Raw genomic sequence first — 18,205 nt, forward strand, 5'->3', positions numbered from 1 at the left:
ATCAGGAGGACGGCTGCTTTACTCCAAACAGTATGAACCTGGACTGTGTGTGTGTAACAGCTGACCTATTGGATGTGTAGAAGAACACAGAGCGTTAATTAACATTAGAGCCTGACCGATCCTGTCGGCGTGTCAGAGATTTAAATAATCAATGAAAGTTATGCTGCTGTGTCTTGTGCGTAAATGCGCACAGTGCCTCTGAATGGAGAGACGCAGCTGCGGGGAGATCGCTGCATATAACTCTCTCTCTCTCTCTCTCTCTCTCTCTCTCTCTCTCTCTCTCTATATATATATATATATATGTATGTATATATATATATATATAGAGATATATATATTCCAACGCGGTGCTAGAGTGAATCAATAGGACGGGCATTTGATTTTCATGAAGGGACACTGTCAGGGACCGAGCAGTAAAACTTAAGAACACAAGGTGTATGAAGCAAAAATCAGTAATTTATTTACAACTTAATTTCAACTTAACAAATTATTTTTTTCCAAAATACAAAATATAGAAAAAACTAGAGGAAAGTAATTTCAAAAACTAGGGCCCTTTAACTCAAATTGAGGTCAACTAAACAAACAGCAACCTAAAGTGAACTCAACATAACAGACCTGACAAATGACACATAAGGGGGGGGGTTTATATACACACAGGCTAGCCTACACAGACACCCAAGGGGGGCAGGAATAAACAATTAACTCTATAACACAAATTAACCTTAATCTCAACAAAGATTTAAATCAAGAAACTATTTACAACCCAACTAACTATCAAAAGCAAGAAAAATAAACTTAAAGTCCTAAAGTAACTGAAGTTAACTGGATCCCGAAAGGCAGACTCCCCTCTGGCCTGCCCGGTTGGCCTCTTCCACTTCCTGCCAGCCACAGTATAAGAGACCATCTTTTCCGGTGCCAACTCTTGTAGCCAGAAGGAGGACTCGCCGGATCCATGAAAAAAAAAGACAAAGGTAAATTAGGATTTAACACAAGCATTATACATTCTGGAGATAATCTTATTACTGTACATGTTGTGGATTTAGATATTGATGAGAATATTTTCATGATTCCTGTCTCTCCCATTTCTAAAGCTACACCCAGGTTCTGGTTTTAATAATGCCGAACTTGAAGGTATCTATGAAATCATTTTGTTATTGACCATATTTTTTTCTGTATGGATTCAAAGCTCTGGAATGCCCCCTTGTGAACAAATGTATAATAATTAGTAAGGCCATTTGGAACAAATTCTGTATCGTAAGCACACCACTGTAACAGTTTAGATGAATTACATAATCCACCTAATTTTACTGTGTCCTGCCAGGTTTTCAATAATATATTAATCCAAGGGTTATCTTTGTTTACCATGTTTTGTTATTCAGTATCTGCTATCATCGCTACTACTGGTGCCCCTTCTGTCATTGCACTTTCAATTTCTTTCCATCTTGGGGAGTATGCTGGTGTACACAAACATATGAACTATGCTGCTTTGTAGTATTCTTGTAAGGGGAGGTCCATGCCACTACATTCTGTTCGTAATTGTAAAGTTTTATACCTGATCCTGTTTTTTTCCCCTTGCTATAATGTCTGGATATCAACCTGTCCCATTCCATACACTGTTTGTTCGGTATCTTCACTGGAAGAGCCTGAAAAAGATACAGCATTCATGGCAGACTGTTCATTGTAATTGACTCTAGTCTGTAACTCCAACTCAAAAGAGGAATAACTTTCCATCTTAATATGTCTGACTTTATCTTTGCATTCAATGGACCATAATTAAAGTCAAATAATTTTGAGATATCTTTAGACAAGCTGATACCCAGTTACTCAGTTGTTTCTGAATCCCATTTCAATTTATATTTCCGTCTAATATGGTTGGGTGTGTCGTTACTTGAGTTTTCTATATATTAAGCTTATAACAAGAGAATGTCCCATATTTTTCTAGCAGACTTATCAGTTTGGGAGTGACTGTGTAGGCTGTGTAAAGTATATCAATACATCATCAGCAAATAGAACCCATTTATGTTCCCCTGATTACATGTCTATCCCCTTAATATCAGTATTTTGTAGAAGAGTGAGTAGAGTGATGAGGCACAGCAACCTTGTCTTATTCGTCGTTCTCGGATAAATGAATTTGATAAATCACTATTAATTTTTATCCTTGCTTTAAATGTTTCAATGATAGACTTGTGAAAGCCATATTTTGATAACTCTTTGTGTGAGAAAGACCATCTGACTGAGTCAAATGCCTTCTCAGTGTCTAAACTTATAATGGCTGTCTCTATTTCCTATTGTGTGACATGTCTAATAATTTGCAGTGTTCTCCTGATATTATCTTGTGTTTGTCAGATTAAACCTATCTGGTCTAAATGGATGAGTTCTGGTAGAATATTTTCTATTCCTCTGGACAGTATGGATGTGAACAATTTATAGTCCACATTTAACACACTAATGAGATGATAATACCCACAATCTAGTTTGTCTTTCCTTTCCTTTGGTATGACAGAAATTATTGCATCCTTCCATGAAGAAGGTCGCACCCAATTAAAAAAATTCAGTAATATTGGATCCAACTGTTCCTGCATTATTTATACCACTTGCAAGTGAAACCACCTGTGCCTGGGGATTTATTTGCTTTTAGTTTCCCAATTGCTTTTGAGCATTGAGTTTAATTCTGCTTTTTTATTTCCGCTATCAATTTTTCATTTTGTTCATTAGCAATAGAAGATAGATTCAATAAAAATGACTCAATCTGAAGGTTGTCATTAATTTGTGGTTGGAAGTTAGGTGATTTATAATACTTTTTGAAACTCCGTTGGATTCTTTCTAGGTTTGTCTCAATCTCTCCTGAGTCAGTATTTCTTATGTTGTATATAGTATTATCTGCTTGTTGTTTTCATAATCTGTAAAATAGAAGTTTCGAAGATTTCCTACCAACTTCATAATAACGTTCTTTTGTAAATAACAACTTTTTGGTATTTCTTGTGTATTTATTTAATCTAGTTCATTCCTTCTTTAGGTAATGTTTGATTTAGCCTCTTCATTCAGAGTGTCTACATGGTCTCTGTGTAACTGCTTTAATTTATCCTCCAAATTCTGAAGCTTTTGCTTTCTAAGTTTCTTATCATGAGAAGTGATAGCTATTATTTTTCCCTAATTACGCTTTAAGTGCATCCCAAAGCACAGATGGTGCCATCCTGCCATTGTTATTCAGATCTAAGTACATTTTAAGTTTGTTCTTTAACTTTTCTTTGGTCTGTGGATTATTTAAAAAATTTGAATTCTGTCTCCAAAGTGTAGATCTTAAATTACTATTGAGATACAGTGACATATATATATATATATATATATATATATATATATATATATATATATATATATATATATATATATATATATATATATATATATATATATACAGAACTGTGCAAAAGTTTTAGGCACCCTAGATGTTTAGATTCTTAGATTCTTATCCATTATGCAATACCATCAGGGAGATGTCTGATCGGTCCCAAATTATTCATGACATGACAATGACCCCAAGCATACAGCTAGAGTCATAAAGAACTATTTTCAGCAACAAGAAGAATGATGAGTCCTGCAACAGATGGTATGGTATGGCCCTGATCTCAACATCATGGAGTCAATCTGGGATTACATGAAGAAGCACCTGAGATGGCCTAAATAATAAATCCACAGAACATTCTTTCCCCAGGATGGTTACAACAACCTACCTGCAAGTTACCATAGCAAATATTGATTTCATTTAGGTTTCTGCTGTTTACTCAACTTTGTAAGAAATTAATTGATAAATTAAACAATTTATAGCAATATTTTTGTAAGCATTCTCACTTTACTTTTAGTGCCTAAAACTTTTTCACAATACTGTGTATATATATATATATATATATATATATATATATATATATATATATATATATATATATATATATGTGTGTGTGTGTGTGTGTGTGTGTGTGTGTGTGTGTGTGTGTGTGTATGTATATATGTATAGGACTATGGTCTGAAAGAGCGATTGGACCAATATTAAACTGTTCTCTTCTATGAGGCTCTCTACTCAAAATGAAAAAATAATCTATCCTGGAATAGGTTGCATGAGGTGAGGAGTAGTGAGTGTAATCCCGACTAGATTGATATATTTCTCTCCAAACATCTGTAATGCCCTTCTTACTGATACCTTTGGAATCTGAATTTCCACTAGAAGAGTCTTGGATTTAGACATACATTAAAGTCTCCTCCACAAATTAAAATCCCCTTGCTTTTTGTTGCCATTATTTAAAATATTTGTCTATAGAAAGACCAGTCACTACCTGAGGGAACATACACGTTAAGAAGACTCACTAAGGCTCCTTTCATTCTCACATGTTTGAATCCCATTTTGTTTAATTCGGTATGCTCAGTGTCACTAAGATGAGATTCTTACAGAAAAGCTATCTGAATTTTATCCTTCTTTAATTTCGATAGAATTTTCTCTCTTTTAATTGGCTCGAGTACCCTGTTAACTTTAAAAGAAGCTAATCTTGTAGGTATACTTTGCATTTAAGTGACTTAGCACCATTCCCCAATCATAAACTGGAAAAGCTTTCCCCTCCCTGTAAGAACTGACAGAGAGTAAACAACAGTTGAACACTGAACAAAAATAACGTATCAAGGTAGTATGATATTTAGCAATATTATTTAGTGTGACTTCTAATATAGAGGTCTATTCTATGACTAGGGGTGCAACGGATCACAAAACTCACGGTTCGGATCAGATCATGGATTTGAGTCACGGAATAAAACTTTGTTTTCCATATATTCTGTAAAACACTTACAGCAAGGAACTTTTGCCCATGGTCTTAAATGAAAACATTCAAGATGTCCAATGGTTAAATAAAATCTTAAAATATATAAAATATTAAATGCTCAATTTTTAAATTAAATTGCAATATGAGGCATGATACCTTCCTCTTTTAAACATGGTAGCGAATGAAACAACAGCCTGTGTCCACATCATTAAAACCTGATAACTTACAAACATGAGCACACGTCTTGTCCTGCAGCTTAGCTTATTGAACGAGCCACCAAACAAACATTCACCGCTAAAGTCAGTTAGCAGCTAGATAGCTAATTAGCTGCTCAGCTGCAGCACATTAAACATCATGTAAAAATACCTGTAGATGTCACTTCAGACCCATTAGATGCTGGTTTGGTCATTTCTCTTCAAAATCCCCGTTAGCGACACGCTGTTTGTCCATGACTTGTACTTACAGCAGTTTGCTTACTTTGTCTTAAATGAGACATTACATTTTGCAATTAATCCATGGTTCACATGCGTGCTGAACTGTGGGGGGCGATCCGTACAGATCACGGATCAACTACGATCCGTTGCACCACTATCCATGACCCTACCTGAGCCTCTTAAAAATGGCTCCAAGGGAAAGCCCCTCTCCAGAGGCCAACAGAAGGGGCCCCTGCTGAAAATAGCTGCTTCAAAAAGTCCCATCATGTCCCTATCATTATTATACTAAGTGTATCAACAGGTTAATGGCATTTCTATTATTGATCAAAAGCTATATTGATGGACTCACCCACCCCAGCCTTCAGATTTTTCTAAACAAATTACTGGGGTGTCCTTAAGAGGAGCAAAGCAAGCAAAAAAGCATGTCCAGTTTTTTAAGTTGTGGATGTTGAGGCTCTTCTAAAGGCTTGCAGTTTCTCCTTGAAGTTCACATTGTTTAGTGCAGGTTGCTTCTCTACCAGGTTAGCTGTCACGATTGTTCCATCAGTGTCTCTGGGGGTTTGATGATCTCCAGTGGGAATCCCCTCCTCTACAGGTCCTGAGTCACCTCCTTCATGATCTCATGAATTCGGGTTTCATCATCATGTTTGACTCTTAGCTGTGCTGGATACAGGGTTTTGAACTGGATTTGTCGATCTTTCAGAAACCTATGTACCTCTGTGGATTATTTTGTCTGGTATGTTGAGATTTTCTCAGAGTAACTTTTCCACAGAGGAGATCATAGATGGTGACTCATTTTCTTCCCTCAGGAACTCCGTATATCCTAATGTTCTCATTCCTGGCGAGGCTTTCCTGGTCAGTTATTTTGGCATCTAGTTTACTTATAGCTGCTCTTTATTATGCTGGCAACCCCTAAGCTCCCAAAGAATCAGTTCCAAATCGATGGTCTCTTCACGAGGCATTTGCATTACTTCGCCTGTATGTTTGCTGGCTGGTGAATGGCTTCAAAGTTGCTTGCCTTTTTCATTGTGTATTTCTGGTTGCTGTGGGGTTTTTTGTTGTTTTTGTTTTGTTTTTTTTTGCTTTTTAGCCTGGTATCCATTGCCACCCTCTTTCAATTCAAGTTTAGTTTGATGGAAAATTCACACTTTTTGGAAGGTTTAAAATAATCTAGTCGGGAATGGTCGGGAGGGCTTTCACTATGCTGCCATCTTGGCGGTGTTCCTAAGATGTTTCAGTTTTGTGCTTTTAACAGTTGAAGACTGAGAACACAACTGTAATATGAGATTTTTTTTAACACAAAAGAAAGAAGAATGAATTTCTAAAGAAGAATAAAAGTACGAAAGCCAGAGGCCTGATATGCGTGAGCTGTGTGGCTTTCAAGTCTACTCTTTTTATTCCTCATTCTTTGAACAAAATAAAGAAAAGAAGTTGTTTTTTCAAGCGTGTCTTAGAATAACCCAAGCAGGCATTTAACATTGCATCAGCATGGTCAATTTCATTTTTCTATAATATTCATCCAATTGGTGAAACTATCCTGTTCTTTCCTACTGTGTGAGGGTTACAGAACAATAACGTGTATCCATGCAGCATTTATTTGAATAACTCGACATCAAAAAGCTCTCACTGAAACAAATGCACATGAAACTTTTGTCACAGGTTGCAGCATCAAAGGTGTTTTGCATCATGTAAGCAGTCAATTACCTCAGTTTAACAGGACCTCTCACTTAATTAAACACAGAATTATCGCTTAAATGATAATATGACTTTATAAGCATTGCAGAGAAGTTGTCCAGATAAATATAGCTTATGTCATCAAGCAGAAATGTAATAGCAAAAGGTTTGTAACGCCAGGCAAATCCTTTGATAATAAAACAGGAAAAAACGATTTAATAGAAACTGAAAGCTCTCCCACATCCTGTCTGTTCTATAAGATCTATAAGATTATACTTCTAATAGATGGTGCATCTTATCATATCCACAGGGAGCTTGGCTTATCAGCAGGTTTCCATAGAAGACACCTGGACTTCTTTGAGTAATAGGCAGCATGTATGACATGTAAAATGACTGTACACATATCAGACCTCATCAGGAAATCTGCTAACCTGTTTTTTTTCTACCCTTTTTAAATTTCTGTAATAAGCATGGATGAAGTGCCTCTGGCACATCCTCAGGCATTTCCTGGAGCAAATGCAAGCTCAGTAAAATATATTTTGAAGCTGTGAATAGTTCTTAGAAAAACAGTGTCTATTCTAGTACCAATTTAGATATTGTTACATTCATAATAAAGGCGTTTGAAATAGATTCTAATCTTAAACATTTTCAAAGGTGCTTAACTTTTTTTTACCAGTGTTAAAACAAGGGGAGTGATGGTGGGTGTACTGTGCTGTTTTCCAGGTGTGTCTATCCATGCGATCCCTTGAGATGAGAAGAACTCAAATGCATGAAGTTCTTTTATTTCCCTTGTAATAAGCTGATAGCTGACCGGTAGTTGTTGTCTCCTGCTGTGTTTTATTCTGTATTGATAGTTTCCCTTTCAAACACACCTCATCCACCCCCTGTGGCGTGCAGTGCCGGGTTGCCATTGTGCTACATAGTTTGCCCTGACACTAGCTCTAATCTTTAGACACAGCAAGCAAAGAGGTGGAGATCTCCTTTCAAAAGAGAAAACAAGGGCAGGTTGTGTTCATGGAATATGACATATATTTGAAAATGGGTTCCTGTTATGCTGATATGCCTCTTCCTGAGGCGTTCAATTGACAACCCACAGCAGGTGACCACCGATTAATCTCTCCACCACACTGACATTCAACCAACAGTGTGGCAAAGGAACTCTTCCGATAGATATTGCAGAGCTGGGGTGAGAATCGGTGAGGAGAAAGGCAGTGAACACTAATATTGTATCCACCCAGGGTTCTGCAGCATTGCTACTGTGTCACATGTAAGAAAGACATCCTTTTCCCTGAGTGATAGGCTGCATATGTTCATTGTTGCTCAGCTGTGTTCACAACAGCAGGACTGTCAATGTTCAGACAGAAACCTTTCTCATTATCATGGCCAGCAACAAATAAGAGGGATAAAGAAAAATGCCTGTTTAACAGAAGCAAAGCTGATCTCCCAATTATCTCTTATCCAGATTTTGTCTATCAGGCAAATTTTATCAGTCATGGGTTAGATGCTAATTAGGACTAATTAGTTTCCTCTCCATCCTTAAATCTGAAATAACACAATATTTAACATAAACGAATCCTGAATGAAAGTACAGTCTGATAAAAGTCTGTGAAAACCTGAGGCATGTACCTGGCAGTGTGGAGTCAATTTGTTTTGGTGCTTAGGTGATAGATCGGTTAGCAAATCTTGGCCGATCTGGCCATTAGTAGAGAAAACAACATGTTTGGGTTTTTTTTAAATGTTAGTGTTATATAGTGATCATGGTGGGAGTAATTAACAAAGGAATATTAGTCTAATGAGTCCCCTTCCTGAGTCTCATGAGAGAAATTAAGTCTGCTGGTATGTTTCAAGTTCATCCTCTCAGAGGTGGTGGGAGGATTTTATTGATTATCTCCAGCTGTTTCTGTCAAGTCTGAGAAAGCCTCGTTGAGGAACTATGCAGCACCACACCTCCTCGCCACAGGTTCAAAGAAACGAGGAGATTTTATTTTGCTTTGAAGGAGCCAAAATGGATAAATTCCGAGGGCATCGGCCAATTTGTGTTTTAATTACCTTGAAATGACATACTCACTGCCAGTGGTACACTTTATTTACAGATGGGATGGATGAAACTACCTTACTGGAGACATTAAAAGTATATGAAAAGTACTGTTGCTGCATCAGCTTCCCAAATATCAGAAGCTCTCAGTTCATTACAGAATATGCATTACAAACAAGCAACAAAAAACAGCTGTTTACTAAGATTAACACAACTTACAAAATCAGTTTTACATTTCAAGTTAGTTTGCCTGTGATCAACAAGAGCGACATAATGTTATAATGTCACTCATTAGTGCTTGGATTGTGTAACATTCAAAATATATATTTACACTATATTCAGTTCCAGCTCTTGCCTGAAACCAGAGAGGCTGTGAGAAAATAATCAGCAAGAAAAACTTTCAAACAAAATCTGAGCCAAACAAAGAAGACCACTCTAATATGTCACCTAATTGTTCATTAATTATATCATAAATCACTGTGACAATGACAGCTAGTCCCAATTACAAATGTCACGGTTGGCCTGGCTCAAGCGTCATTGTCGCTGGAAACCATATTGTGTACAAATCACCTTGTTTACCTAATGCCGGAGCCATAGGTCATGTAAGAATAGACATCCTAATAGAGTACTTGTTTTTAGATACACCTGTTGCAGAATGATAACAAAGTTTATATTCTAAGCACATGTTAAATACATGTTACACTCAACAAATATATTAAGGTCGTTTAATATAAGAATCAAAAGCTTTTCAGACCTGAGAGTGTGGAAGCTGGTTTTAACCAACACAGATTGTGAAAAATCCTAACAAGGCCTTTGTCCAATTATTGTAATACTGTTGTGTCACTCGTATTTTCTACAACAAAAAAATCACGATTATGGAAATGTTTTCATTCTGTTGCTGCAGCTATACTATTTTGCATACTTACAAGTAATTTACTTACTGAACAATTCTAAAAATATTAAAATAGATAGATAAATAGATAGATTGATTGATTTAGGCAATAATACGAGGGACAGCTAGGGTTAAGGGGGTCTCTCTTGATGTTAGAGGCCCGTTTGCGGAAATGGATCGAGTGGATGTCTCTCACGTTTGGAAGTGGGGAGCCTTGATTAATGATGATTAATGATTAATGACTTAACATAAAATGTTTTCTTAGGCAAAATATGTAGTTTAGTCATTTAGTTTTATGACTAGAGGTTATATTTGATGATGTCAAACTTATTATTTTTGAATTTATTAAAAAAAAAAAATATGTAAATGAAATGACAGTTGATTAAAAAGCAGGTTCAATGTGGACAAAAACTGTGCAGAAATTTGGGTGAAAGCAGAATAATAAAAGTATAACCGAAGCACAAAGCTGCTGTAGTTTCAACCTCTTTAATACTTTGTTGGACTCAATGCCATCAACACAACATAATCAGCAGCTCTTTTGCATTTTCTTGCTCAGACTTCAGATAATATCAATCTTTCTTAAAGGGAATTCATTGAACAGCAAAACATTACTTGAAATTCATGTCACCCAACTTAAACAACATTAATTAGAACATTGTTGATACTATTTATTCAGGCAGTTTAACCAGATGTTATTATGATCCCTGCAGCTTAGCTGATTCAAAGAGGATCTCTTACTGTTTGCATTCTATGATGTGTTCACTATTTTAAAGCAAGTGAGTGTGATCCAGGTGTTGGGGGGCCACAGGTCTGCAGGGTGTCCTCTCAACTTGTTGGTCCCTGAACCCAATAAGGACTTGAAAGCAGCTGTAGCTATCATTTGTGATTTTTTCCTTCTCCTCTGCACTGTACATTTGTATTCTGGTTGTGTCTGAATGCCGGCAGTGACAGCTATTTAGCATTATATTTGAATGCCTTTAAAAGGCCCTCTTCAAAGGAGCACAGGCATGGAAACAGGGAATAGAACAAATAGCAGATGGTGTTGAAACTCTATGTTCACATCAGGGGGTGATGCAAATGTTCATCATTCATTAATGCCGAGGACAGTAATTTAATACCAGAATATGTTCCACATACTTCCTTCTTTATGTACTATTATGTGCACTGTGAACTACATAACACAAGATGTATCTGTGTATAGTTTGATTGAAAGAGGTCAGTCATTATGAATGCATAGGAGGAAGGCCTTCTAGCCAGAAAGGTTATTATCTGCTGTGTACTCTGCGGAGATGAAAGGCTGGACTATCAGACTATAAACACACAAATCAATTTATTACCAGGAGTAATTGATGGGGCTTCAGCACTTGGCCAGTATCACATAGCCCAGTAATTTTCATGCAGCAAATCCCGGAATAATTTTAATACTCAGGTGGCAATTGTTGAATATGTGTACTGGTTGGACTGTGACAAACTCAATCAAGTCTTTCTTTGTTGGGCAAGATGTAGCTTCTTATGGCCAATTCGCATAGAAAGCATTTTAGAAGTGTTTTTGACGTCCGTCACTCGTGCGTCTCATGGAATAGATACGCTTCCATTTTATTAAATGTATCAATCCACACTGACTCCGAGATGTGCGAATGACGTGCGTCTCACGGAGACTGCCTGTGTTTTTACGTCCCGAGTCTATTTCTACCATGTTTAGTGAAGCGTAATCTGCACAGACAGCTGTTTAAATCACACAGATATCCCGCTGCATAGGCCTATAGGCTCCCAGTCTGTCTGTGAGCTGCTTGTTTCACTGCAGGCAGATACCCATTGCCTGTTATAGTGGGAAATAAAATCAATGAATCAATCTATACAGACACTGTCGATTTCTTCCTGTGGAGCAGACACAAAAAGTATTTTGGTTCTGTAAATTTCTGCTGTCAGTCGGCCTGGTGAGGGCAGTTTGTCCAGCCACTGTCCTCTCAGCTCCTGGGGAGCTGCTGCTGGCAGACGGCTGCTTCTCTGGACAGAGACGCTGAATACACATCGGGTCGGAATCAGTGTGGATTGAACAAATAGCACTTATGCGCCGCTCACATTTCACTTCCTATGTGGATTCCCACTTAGATTCAGTCTGTCACAGTTTACACAACTGTGATTCAGGTAGTTAACAGTGTCTAATGATCAACAATTAATCTAACTTTAAACACTAATCATTACCAAGCTCTGTGTGTTTGAGTGGTCATACAAACCTGGAGCATTTGATTGGATGGCCATAAATTGAAAGAGGGATCCGAGCTACATGTATGATGTGTTTTCTCCTCGAGATGAGTCGAGACTAAACTTCTGCCTGAATGTCTGTGGGAGTAATTTATCCAATGTCCATATGGAGGTCAGTTTTAAGACACCTATTGCCTCACCCTCTGCTACCTAATCAATAAATAATCTGCGACTGGATCTGCACTACCAATCCTCCATCCATCACTCACTGATCTCCCTTTGTATCATTCTGTGAATTTATAGGCCACCTCCTGCATGCTAAACTCCACTGCAGCAGTGAAATTTCCTCTCAAATCCCCATACTTTGTGCTTTCTTGGATTCATTATGGACTGCGGTTTCTGGAAGGTTGATTGTGTCTGAATGCACCATGTGAAATATCTGTGCTGTCACATATTTTTTTGATACACCAATGGCAGAAAATCACGTACACAGTGAAATCTTTTTTTTTTCATTGTCTTTGTTCAAAAAGTCTCATTGTTCTGCATCATCCGCTTGTCTCTTGACCTTATCTCAGTTCTTGCCAAACCGACAAAGAAACAGTACACTCACACATCCTGTCACCCAGTGCCACACATAATTGGACTGTTAGAGATTGAGCTTCAAGAAAGTTGATCTTATTTGGTTGATTGTGTTTTTTTTCGCACGTTTTGTTATCACTTATTCTCCCTCTTCTCTTTTAAACCAGTCTACCTTGTCCTCTCTTATTGTCCTTACCCCTAATCTCTTGCTTTCTCTTTCTTGCTCTGATCCTCTCTGTATATAGACCTTTGTCGCTAGGCAGTGGGCAGTATAGATAGAGGCAGGATTCAGAGGTCATTTTACAAGTGTAGCTGCTAATTAACAGAAATGGAATTAGTCATTTCAAAGGGAGATCGCGTGGACGCACAATTCAACCCTCCATTTCATCTTGCTGTGTTTTTTTTTCCCCCTCTTGCCTGGTGTTGCTTGCTTCAAGTGCTCCAAAAGCACTTGATCACTTCTATTTCCATGGACACAGACACCTCTCCCTGCTTGGATTAGCGTATTTCTAACTGTGAGCGCTACTTGGACAAATCCACCCAATTTCCTCATTCCAGAGATGACATTTAATTCCACATGCACAGATCCTATGCTTATCAGTTTTCACTAAATATTACACTTACTGACCTTAAAGTGAGGTCTCTGATAATCAATATCCTTCCCACATGTCAAGAGGCACTAAGAGCAATGTAGCCTACCCTTACTCTGACCATATACTGCTCTTGTGTACTTATCTTGTAGAAAGGCCATGTGTCATTATTTACATAGTGCTTATTCTTAAATAAATTTGTGTTCAACCAAATTACCACAATATTTACTGTATACTGAAGGATAGTTCTTTCTTTTTATTCAGTGACTGTCTTTCTTGATAAATTTGTTATTTAAAAAAAGTACATTTGGCACTTTGATATTGACATTTTGTATTGTGAATTTTGGTGCTTTTACATTTATATTTTTGATTTGGAATCTTTATATTGTTATTTTTATATATCTCAATGACTTGGCACTGGATTGGAGATGCAACTACAAATTTGCTGTGGGAGATAATAACAATAAAGTTCTCTTGAATCTTCAGTCTCTTGAAAGGGGACATATGCTTTTTGTGATTTACACGCCGTAATGATATCAGTTCCAAAACTTGAGGTGTACATATGTAAAAATGCTCCCTGCAAGTCAAAAGCCAGGGCTTCAGCCTGCTCTAAACACAATGTTAACTCTACTTGTTCCTCGTCATGAGATCAGATTCCATGACTCCCAGATTTCAGAACAGTTTTGGGCTTGAAAATGTAGAGCATACATTTAAGAAGTTTCCATTTAGATTAGAGAACAAGAAAAATAAGTGAAATCCTACTGGTACTGTCTGTTTACGTAGCCTCTCGAGCCACTGGAAGTCTGCTGAGGGTCAGCTTCCGGGAGCTGGCCAATCAGAACAGAGGCAGGAGCTAAAGCAGCCTGTTTCAGACAAAGGCTGAGCTAAGGGGCTGCAAAAAACGGCCAGTATAAGATAAATAAGGAGTTTTTTTTTAACTGTAAATCATGCAAAGATATTCCAGTAGAGCCCCAGAATATAAATTTAGACCTGGAAATGTGCATGTGCATCTGTCCCCTGTAACAAATTAGGTGTCAACGGCTCATTTTTCCCCAGGGGCTCACTATCAGGCTTATTCAACCATGGGTCAGGGCTGTTGGTTACTGGAGCCATATCCCAGCATGCACTGGGGTAGAGGCAGGGTATATTCTGAACAGGCCATCACCAATACTATACTATATGTAAAGAAAACACATGCTCATTCACATTCACATTTCCACCTGCTGGCAATTCAGTGCTGTTAATTTACCTAACATAACGTGTCTTTGGACTGTTGGATGAAACCACAGCACAGACATGTGAGTATATACTACAGGTTTATGATGCAATTAAATCACCCACAACCCTAGAATACCACTTAAAGGTTACAGCCATGATCACATACGGTGCAATTTTCTCCTGCTCAAGAGCATAATGCAGGTGGAAGAGTTAACACTGATTGCTCATGGCCATTGCAAAATTAGTGGAACACTGTGATAGGTATAGCAAGAAATTTGAATACTGCTTACACCACTGAAAAAGATGTAACTGAATAAGAAGGTGAAGCATATTCCTGCTGCACATCCTGCTTTATAAATTTACCCTTGGAGCAGTATGGCTTTTGTCATGGGTAAGCTAACATAACCTACAGCTACTGAACTACTAATCAATAACTCATTCATCCTTAGTTGAATGACAGGCAAATGTGTGTGTGTGCATGTGTGTGTACACGTGTGTGTGGCGATACATATGAAAATAGTAAAAGCAGAGATGTCTCGTTACAGGTGATGATATTGCAGCCTAGATTGATGCAATATAGTTCTGCCTCTGCCAAGGAATCAATGACATGGCTGCCGGTACGAATCAAGCTCACAGCTGTCAGGAAGCTGAAGTGCAGCTCTGCTGAGATTTGAGACAGCTGGATGGGTTGTCTTAAACAAAATTAGACAACAATGGGATGGTAGATATATTGGAAATGTTTATTTATGTTTGTGTGTGAGAGAGGAGGTGGGAGAGTTGAGCTTTTATGAGTTCTTTAGATGACAGAAAGGGATATAAGCAGTCGACAATTTGGGGAGGAATGACAAGGGTTGGCAATATAACGAATACAAAACACATTTTAAATTCTTCTGCCACTGATTTTAGGGAAGCATTTTATTTTCACATCATCACCGTCATCAATTCTATACTGGTCAGTCAGCTTTTTGGGGTATGGTTTGTCTTATTCTTTGGATTTCTTCTGAACATCAAGTTCCATGCACAATGACATAATTTACCAGACTGTCATCAGCACCACTCATTCACCTGCAGAAAGAGCAAGACAAAATATAGGATTACAATATGTGACTGCACAGTTTTGGTTAAAAAGAGTATAAGAACTAAAACAGTCTTTTTTCTCCCCTCTCACACCTGCTCACATGCTTCAGGGCACCTCAAAACGGATGGAGGTCATTGTTAGTGGCATCAAGAAATAAAAAAAATCCTTCTTGTTATTCCAAAGAATCTTTCTCTTGCTTGCCTCCACCACAGGCCACATTTAATTAGTCCCATCAGCAAGGTAATTCAGAGTAAAATATGAAGCATAAATTACAGTGTGTGAGAGGCCAGGTAATCTAATCACCTCACTGACTAGCCTATCTAGAAGAGAACTGGTTGATGAAGAAAATGAGACACTGTCAAATGTCCAAAGTATGAAGTCATTTTTTTGCAGTGCACTGTGAAGTTTATAGTCTGTTTCTGAGCCAACACAAATGAAGTAGTAATGTTATCACCCAAAAGACTTCCTACTCTTTGTGCCTTTGTGCATGTGTTGGTGTTGTGTTTATCCGTCAGAAGCTCTGTCATAAGTTGACATTTTTATCCAGTTTTAAGCCACATTTTGACGCTTTACTCAAGATCCAAAAGATTTTAGTTATCAGATGTTGGGATCTTAAGTTTTCACTCTCCTGGGTGGGATGGCCCACCACTAGTGGATTTACTGCTAGCATTACCCGGCTCATTTTTAGCATAGGAGCTAGCTAACCAGTGGGAACTGCAGATAATATCACGGCTGTTGTTACGCTTTCACCAGGGAGGAAACCACAACTATCAAACCCACTTACTGGAGGCTGATCCATCACAGCAGGCCCAGTCTTTTGGCCTGTGCCGCTGCCACCACCTGACCTTATAAGTCATGCCTCCAGTCACCCACCATCCGGATGCAACAGCTGTCTTTGCCTGACCCAGAAAATCTCAGAGTTGGAAGGGAGAATATCCGTCCTGTACCAGCTCAAACGGATCCTCGACTTTTTGATCGCCTTGGGCCCTGATGTCACCACCACCACCACCGGAGAACTAGACTCGACTGTCCCATGTCTGGATGTTGTCGCTGCCCAGACTGCAGACCACTGGACCCAGCTGGGAGCTAAGCCCAAGGCCCCGGTTAGCTCCCCTCCTAGCCAGAAGGAGTCATGGACTACTGCCCATAAGGGTAAAGATAGTGGGAAACTTCCCTGTTGTCCCCATCCACCTCAGGCCCTCCAGCTGACTGACCAACAAATTTTCCATCCTGGACGAGCAGGACTTCCCCCCACTCGCCAGTCACTACATCCCCCCTTCTTAAACACAGGAGCTAGCCGCTTGTAGCAGCATTATGGCTAACTGCATAGGGAATTACATCCAGGGCAGTTTGCACGTTAGTTTGTTTACGTCTGAGGCTGTGGATAGTTCGGTGTTTGTTCATGCTAGAGAAGTAGTAACTTAGTGGATGAAATAAAATGGATCATGTCTGCAAGTTTCCAAATTGCAAGGATAAAATTACAAGATAAACCCTGAGCAGTTTCCATGGACTATCACTGGATGATAGAGACTTTGCATAATGTAAGTCCTCACACAGGTACGTGTTATAATCACATTTTTCTTACCATGGGGAGCTAAAAGTTTGATTTCTTCTTTCAGCTGTTTTATCTCTTCTCTGTGTACTCCAGCTCAAATACATATGCTTGGCCATTCAAAGTGGAATGACTCACAATCGTCTTCATAATTGTCCGTGGGATAATCAGTCTTTGCACTTAGTTTGTGTAGTTTCCTTACAGTCTAACCGGGCTGAAAGTCAGCCTCAGAAATGTAAACAAACCAGCATGCGCAGATGAATATGTGGGTGGTTTGGTTTGGCGAACTGCCCCAGATATAGATCTGGGGACAAAAAAATTGTAAAGAAAGACAATCCTTTCTCTCCAGTATCATAAAAATAAAACTCACACTAAAGCTCACACTTAATTTGCTACAGAAGAGAGACTAACATATCCCGCCTCGCAAAAAGCTCCTAAATTTCTCTCAGCTTATAAGTGAAATGAATTTGCATCCTCTTTTAAAAATAAAATTGAAGGACCAAACCTTCAACTTCCCAACCACACCTACAAGGAACCCAGCCTGATGTCAGAGTTCAGGCCCATCAACAGAGATACCTTATTAAAAATAGTGCAGCACCTTAATTCTTGACAGTATGTCCACAAACTTTTTAAAAAATGTTTTTGACTCCATAGAAACTGATGTTCATAACATTGTGAATGCATCACTTCTGTCTGGCACCTTTCCCTCACCTTTGAAAACTGCAGTTGTTAAGCTCTTATTAAAAAAACAAAACAAAACAAAATAACCCTAATGTCAGCAACTTCCAATCCATCTCAAACTTACCCTTTTAAGGCAAAATTATAGAGAAGGCAGTTTTTAATCAGCTAACACAATTCTTAATTTTAAATGACTATTTAAAATTAGGTTTATCAGGTTATATCAGGTTTTCGTGCCAATTACAGCACAGAGATGGCTCTTATAAAGGTTTTTAATGATATTCCTTTAAATAGTGATTCAGGCAAGACAAGATTTAAATGTTTTTAGACCTTAGCCTTTGATACCATCAATCACAGTATACTTTTACGTAGACTGGAGAACTGGGTTGGTTTTTCTGGAACAATTTTAAAATGGCTGAAATCATACTCAATTCTCAGCCCACTTACGTTTAACCTATACATGAT

This window comes from Thunnus albacares, chromosome 12 (genome assembly GCF_914725855.1).
Source record: "Thunnus albacares chromosome 12, fThuAlb1.1, whole genome shotgun sequence".
Lineage (NCBI taxonomy): Eukaryota > Metazoa > Chordata > Actinopteri > Scombriformes > Scombridae > Thunnus > Thunnus albacares.